Raw genomic sequence first — 7,944 nt, forward strand, 5'->3', positions numbered from 1 at the left:
GCCCTGTGCATTGCCACAGTCTTGCCTTGCAATAAGAGCTGCTATTAGATGCCTGTTGGATGAATTTCCCCTGTACAGATGAAAATGAATTGATGCCTGTTGTGTCTTCATTTGTTTGCCCCATGTTGCTTCCTTCATCTTCTGAGCTCTTGAGAAAAACGCGCACACAGCAAGCCATGCAGGAGAACTACTTGTCTTGCTCTTAATCAGGAAACATTCACTACTTCTGGCTGCTCTAGAGAGCAAAAGATTGAGATAATACCTCGTACATTAGAGCCACTGTGTTAGCAAGAGAGAAAACGTTAGTTATTTTTTCCCTGACAACAGCTCATCTTCTGACAACACTTGTCTATTTTCTGTAATGCATTAAGCATTAGGAGGCATAGCTCTGCAAATAACCCGGCTTTCAAGACTACCTGTTGAGGGCATTGTTCAGCAATCCAGTGAAATGGTTTCGTTTGTGGATGAAGGTGAAAAGTTGGTGAATTCTCCTAAGACTCCTAGCTCCTGCTGGAAGAAACAAATACATGCTGGTAAAAGCTACAGAATGCTGAGTTTGGTAAGAGGCATGCATGGTGCGGAGGTAGTACATGTAATCAAGCAAGAAGAGGACAAGGAGGATGCCATGTGCTACCTCTACCCCAACACAACAAGCAAGCCTAAGAGATACTCCCGCAAGAAGCAGTCAGGGAACAAAGCTGTCATCAGGAGAGATGCTCTGAGGGCTGGAGCACCTCTGCTATGGAGATAGGCTGAGAGAGCTGGGCTTGTTCAGCCTGGAGAAGAGAAGGCTCTGGGGAGACCTTAGAGCAGCTTCCAGTGCCTAAAGGGGCTACAAGAAAGCTGGAGAGGGGCTTTCGACAAGGGCCTGTAGGGACAGGACAAGGGGAAATGGCTTTAACCTGACAGAGGGGAGATTGAGATGAGATCTTAGGCAGAAGTTCTTCCCTGTGAGGTTGGTGAGGCCCTGGCACAGGTTGCCCAGAGAAGCTGTGGCTGCCCCATCCCTGGCAGTGTTCAAGGCCAGGTTGGACAGGTCTTGGAGCAACCTGGTCTAATGGAAGGTGTCCCTGTCTGTGGCAGGGGGTTGGAACTGGATGAGCTTTAAGGTCCCTTTCAACCCAAACCATTCTGTGATTCTGTGGTTCCATGAAAGCACACACATCTCAAAGGGAGCAGTTTCCCCATGGGACTCTGTGTGCTGCTTTCCATACCACTGCCACAGCAGGCAGAGCCACCATCCTGCTCAGCAGCCTGCAGGCAGAGCCAAAGGAAGGGCCTGGGCTGCCCAGGCTTGTTCATCTGAGCATCAGCCTTGATTTCAGCCAGAGGCCTGCAGGGACCAGCTATAATATTCTAAAGAAGAAGAAAACAAGATGGGAATCAGTCAAAAATGACAGTAGCAGTAATTTGGATCTGTTACTAATTTACTGCTGTAATTAAGTGGTCCAGTTATCTCAGTGCTTGAGTTCTCAAAACGCTCCAGTTTTTAAAAGCCATTTCTACACACTTGAAGCGCAGGGAAAGCAACTGCTCCTCTTTCTGGAGCAGAAAACAGGCTGTTGCTATGAGCTTGGAGAATACACAAAAATGCATCTGTCTTGACATAGATGTAATTCAAATCAGCACCTTCTTCTGTCCCACTTAGGAATGGAGGGTTACTCAGGCAGGGAGCTGGGTGCTGCCTGCACAGCCTGTCCCAGGGATGATGGATGCTCCCCATGGATGAGGCAGCCAGGACCCCCTGTAACTGCAGGATGCAGAAGAGAAAGAGCTCAAAATGGATCTTAAAAAGTGAGGGGAACAGCTATTGGTTAGATGCACCCCATGAGGCACAGCAGGCAGCAAGGATGCAGTGCTGGGGCACAGGTAACATACCTCATGGGCACACCATGCCAGGTCACTGCCGAGGCAAGGCTGTCCTCTGGTATTTGTGATGTGCTCCAGAAGTGATGCTCACGCTTTCCTGCTCTCCTCTGGCAGCAGCCACTGTCCCCTTGCCCAGCAGCCCCAGGGGAGCTCCCCATCTCCCCAGGATGAACACAGGGAGGCAGGCAGGGAGGAGGCTGCCACCACCTCTGATGCACCTGAAGCACCAGTCAGCCCAGCGACCCACCACAGTCACTCCCCACATCCTGTGTCACCGTCACCTTGTTGAGTCCTTCCCCTCACAGCCACAGGGCACTGTAGGGCAGACAGATGCCTTGTGCAAACCTGGGCTGAGAAAGACAGAGAGATTTCTGACTGCCCAATGTGCCACACAGTTCCCCCTGCTGGGGATGGGGCAGGCAGAGCCCAACTGGGAACAGCCAAGTTTTGCCAAGGACTGCTGAAAGGATGTTTGCATTAGAACTGGCTTGCCTGGGGACAGAAACCAGAGCATGGGTCGTAAATTCTACCCCACCTTCCTCGTGCTGCCTGCATCGCTGCCCCAGCAGCATCAAAGCTGAGGGTCACCTTTGGGCTCAGCAACTGAAGCCTCCTGATCTCTCTGTCTCTCTCATGGTTCCTCCTAAGTTCGATGGCACAATGCAGCTACACTATTTGAAAAGCCATAATATCTGTTGGTACGACTCTTTTATTACCTTCGATATATATATATTTGTTGATAAAAGAGGTCATTTTGGGAGACACTTGTAGTCTACTGGGAAATAATATTCCGATGCTGTATATTTTGTACATGTTGTATAAACAAAGCAAAATATTTAAATCTAAGTGTTTGGTGGACTTGGTAGCGTGTGCTGGAGAGGGAGCCTGGGACTGGGCAAGCCCACTCCTTGGGCCACCGTAGCCCAGGCTCAGGGTAGAGTCACCATCCCACTGGGGTCCTGGCCAAAGCCCACGGGGCAGGGTCTGACCTGTGGCTCCCTGGGTGCTTTTCCCCACGCGAAGGCGAAAGGAGGCAACTCTGCAGCCACGCTCCATCTTCCTCCTGCGGGTAAAGCACAGGACTGGATATGGCTTTGGTTCTCAGAAACCCTCAGCGCAGCAAGCCCTGCCTCCCTCCTCCCCTGCCCAGGGTGGAAACCCGTCAGCCGCCACCCAGCGTGATATCTCTAAGCCTTACGGTCAGAGAGAGACAATTCCCCATGGGACAATATTCCAGTGGTGGCAGAGACTGGCTCTGAGCACCCGGCTGCTCCGACTCGTTTCCGTGCTAACCCCATGCAGCGGCACCGGCCGCCCTCCCCAGCGTGTCTATGACAGTGACAAGCTGTGATTCTCTAACCTGACACACACTGTTAGAAAAACTGTTTCATATTTTCCGTGGTATCGATCTACAACTTTTGGAACCATTGGAGACAGTTGTGGTAGCCTCAAAATCGTGCTGAGCTCATCTATTTTTATATTTGTGGTGTTTTCCGATTCATAGAGAGTAGTGAACCAGTAACCCTATAGCTGAGAGTGAACTGTTCAGAATAAATATACAACTGCAGAAAATGCTTGTAAGAAATGATTTATTTGAAATATTCTGCCAAAGATAGCTCTCTAATGGTCTGCAAAAATGTTGTTTCTCTCTCTTTGCTCTGAATGTCATTGTGAAAGCACCTTGCTCCCCACTATCTTTTGAAGATCTGCTTTTTTGTATGTTTAAGGGCAAATATGCCCATGATTTTTTTACTGGAGCAGTAAATAGAGTAGTCAGGAGGTACGAGACAACTTTATAAAGGTGATGAATGGAATCCAGTCACACTCTCAAAATCCAGTTTCTCCCGTAGTTCCTCCCGCAGACAATTGGGGTTTGAAGGCTGGGACAATTCTCTAGCAGGAAGGTGTCGGTTTCAGCTGCTGTTCTGCCGTTGTTGCTCACTTGAAGGACAGAAATCTTTCAACCACCCATTTTCAGTCTCGGGGCATTTGAACCCCCTCATGGGTAACTTCTGCCTCTTCATTATTTATGAGCACGATACCTTTATTAGCCCTTAAGGCCCTGTGGCATATAGGTAACCCCTGCTCAGGGCTTTGCAGGGACTCAGCCTGATGAGGTCTGACCCATGCCAAAGCCGTTCCCATAACACATGCAGCACCTGCAGCAAGAAGGAATTCTGCTGACACCCAGATCTGTCCCCTTGCCCTCATGGGGACAGGGGCAGAGGAGACTCAGCCACTGCAGGACACAGTATCTTATCAAGAGGGTCTATCCCTGCAAGTACACAGTTAAACAGAGGGAGGTACAGCCCTTTACCAGGGACAAGCTGCTCAGATTAGTCTGTTCATAAATTACAATTCTTTTTTTTGTAATAGAGAAAAGCCTCATTTCCCTTCTTCATTTCTTCCCCTTGAAAGAACTTTTCAATGCTAGGAAGAGCCTCCATTATCTTCTGTGATCCCCAAGTCTGTCGCAGTGGAAATATATCCACATCCATTAGGCTGCAGCACATCAGAGAGATTTTTGGCTCAGGTTTTTATTGTGCTTCTGAGCAGATTCTCAGTTTCTTGAATTTATTGTTCAGAAAAGTCTGCAGGAATTAACTGGTAATAAAGAAATGGGGCCCTGTTCCAGTGCATGGGTTTCCACGTGCACTACAACTGTTGACTCACAGCAGGTCAGACGTGTGCAAGTGCTTTACTGAACAGGCACCTAGAAACGGAGATGTGAAATGCAGTTTCCAAGCTGTGGGGTACATACGGGTGTGATGGAAGCACCGCCATCCATCGGGTCAGGCAACCACGCAGCAAAGCACGCAGCGCACTGGGAACCACATCCAGAGCACTGGTATTCCTCTGTGCAATGAGCTCTCTGAACCCAGGGGTAGGAGCTGCAAAAGCGAGTGAGCCGGGAAGACAAGTGTGAGAAGAATTGGATTTCTGATCACTGTGCATTTTGTTAATTAGTGAATTCAAATAGTTTTATTTTTACCAAAAACAGATAATCTTTATTCCAGTAAAGACAACTGTTGACTTGAAATATATAAATATATATATATTATTTGAATGGTTTATATCCTGTTGCTCTAACTACATAAAATGGAAACATGTTGCAAGTTGTGTCATTCCAATGTACAAAATAAATGACTTTTTCCCTGCATGCTGCCTGGGTATGTTGTGATTTGAATTAAGAGTTATATTTGAATTGCCTTATTCAAGAGGTTGTATGTTACCTAACTTGGGAATGACCTGGCACTGTTCATCACATTACATGTGTACTTGATGCTGTGTTATGTCAAATTCAGATGAGTTGTCTGTCATCTATGTATTTCGTGGGAGACCTTTTATCTTGTTAAACTGTGATATGTAAACCTCTCATTGCCTGAAATAGTCAGAGTTGTATAAATCAGTGTCTTCAGCTGTTTTCCTAATTTTATCACAATTCCTAACATAAAATATAGATGTTTGTAAATTCTTCATTCATTTTGTCTATTTTTATGTACGAGGCTTTTTTAATCTGGCAAAGGAGGAAGAGAAGGCAGCTTCCCTCAAATTTTTCAATCAAGGCTCAGTTACATTCGATCCCTCAGCAAGACGCAACAAACAATTTGCAGCAGCCACAGTCGGAATTAGGGATGTGTGTTTATTGCTATTATCTCCTCTGGCTCAGATGGGCCATTATCACTGCAGAACACAATGATTAATGACAAGCCAGGCGTGCTGCTTCTGCAGTGACAGCCCTCTGGGAACCAGGCGCTTTACAGCAGCTTCTTCAGGCCCCACACCTCCGCTGTGACATGGGTTGGGTGGGAAGGGAGAGGGTAGATGTCCCTGCCACAGCCAGACAGCCTGGAGGAGAAAGGGGAGAGATGCTGTTTACTAATCCTGGCTTCAAAGAGCTTTTTTTCCTTACATACGGTACCCCAAGACTGTGCTACACTCCTGCATGATACCCTGGCCATAAAAAACACATCTTTTCTACTGCAGTTCTGGGCAACCTGGTCTAGTTGAAGATGTTCCTGCTCATTGCAGGGGGTTGGAACTAGATGACCTTTGAAGGTCCCTTCCAGCCCAAACTATTCCATGATCCTATTCATTAATCCCATGGCTGCAGCATATCTCTGAAGACCAACATCCTGTCCTGCTGCTGTGCAAAATCCCCCACAATGGCTTTGGGTTCAAGCCGTGATCATATTACTCCGTGTCTGGTTAACAGCAATGTGCTCCCCATGTAGACACTAATATATCATGTACAGGTCAGACCCTTTGGAAAACATGCAGCACTACGGAAGGAAGCAGCACAAGGCAGACATGAATCTGTTTCAACGACAGCACAAGGACAAGAGGTGACCCAATACCCCCATGCAGCTCTGCCATATCACCCCTCTTGTCCCCCCAAGACACAACTGCAGTGTCTCTTGGTTGCAGCACCATGTGGCCAAGAAACAGAAGCCCAACCCCAGCCCTCAGTTGAACAGAGTATTTCTGAGCATTTTCCCTCCATGCCTAAAATGCCAAATAAAACAGTTGTTGAGAGCTTTAGAACACTCCTGGCAGAGCCAGCCACGGTCCCCACTCAGTTGTACAGGTACCACATCATCCTGAACACGAGCAGAATAAATGCTTCAAGCATAATAAACCACACTGAGGTGTCACAATCATGGTGTAGAAGCCCTGCTGTGCAGTCCCCACTCCTCCAGTTTTTGCCCATCACTGCATAACTGCACTGCATGAAACACTGCTCAGTAACCATAGAAACTCATGGTGAGGGAACTAAACTCCTGGAGCAGAACAAGCCTTGGTGCTGGGTTATTGATTCCCTTTTCAGGGCTTCCTGTGCTAAAAAATGTCCTGTCCCATCCAGAAACACACCTCACTTTTTTCCTTATTCTCCCTTTAGTTTTTGCCGGCATCAGGTTTCAAGGACACTGCTGGTGGAAGGGAGATGCACTGGGAAAGGCTGCGGTAGTACATGGAGGAGGCTGTCAGAGCAGCATCCCAGAAAAGATGGACAAGAGGAATGGTAACACCAGTTTTGCTACAGGCACCCTCCACTTTTTCTGGGTTTTAAGTGCAGGGTAAAAATGCGAAAGTTTTGCCTTATCCATCTGGGGGCTCTCAGCAAGACCCCAAAAGTGTCTGTGGTAACACCCTACCATTCCCTGCTTCAATCCCTGCTGATGAAAGGCATCATTTGGAAGTCATGGAAGGAAAGGGAAGAGACCCCCCAGCTTTTGGTGAACTCCTCGCAGCATCCTGAACCCCCATTAGCCCTGTTGCCCTCAATCCTGGTTTTGGTTGGGATAGAGTTACTTTTCTTCCCAGTAGCTGGTGCAGTGTCGCGATTTGGCTTTAGTCTGAGAATAATGTTGATAACAATTTTTACCTGCCATGTCCTTGGCTCACTTAAAGAAGGTCACAGTGCAGGAGGTTATCTTCTGAGATGGTGATGGGGACAGGGCTTGTCCACAGCGGACCTGACCTGTCACACATCAAGCCCGCCGGTGTCCCGGCCATAGGTGAAATACCACTACTCTGACTGTCTTTTCACTTACCTGGTGAGGAGGGGGAGCGAGCCCCATGGGGGGCTCTCGCTTCTGGCACCAAGTGCCCAGGACATGCCAGGCGCGACCTACTCCGGGAACAGCGGCAGGTGGGGAGTTTGACTGGGGTGGTACACCTGTCAAAGCGTAACATAGGTGTCCTAAGTGAGCTCAGGGAGGATGGAAACCTCCCGCAGAGCAGAAGGGCAAAAGCTCGCTTGATCTTGATTTTCAGTACGAATACAGACCGTGAAAGCAGGGCCTCACGATCATTCTGGCTTTTTGGGTTTTAAGCAGGAGGTGTCAGGAAAGTTACCACAGGAATAACTGGCTTGTGGCGGCCAAGCATTCATAGAGAAGTCGCTTTTTGATCCTTCAATGTCGGCTCTTCCTATCATTGTGAAGCAGAATTCACCAAATGTTGGATTGTTCACCCACAAATAGGGAACGTGAGCTGGGTTTAGACCACCGTGAGACAGGTTAGTTTTACCCTACTGATGATGTGTTGTTGCAATAGTAATCCTGCTCAGTA

This window comes from Pezoporus occidentalis, unplaced genomic scaffold (assembly GCF_034315485.1).
Source record: "Pezoporus occidentalis ecotype Australia unplaced genomic scaffold, CSIRO_AGI_Poc_V1 ctg175, whole genome shotgun sequence".
Taxonomy (NCBI): Eukaryota; Metazoa; Chordata; class Aves; order Psittaciformes; family Psittacidae; genus Pezoporus; species Pezoporus occidentalis.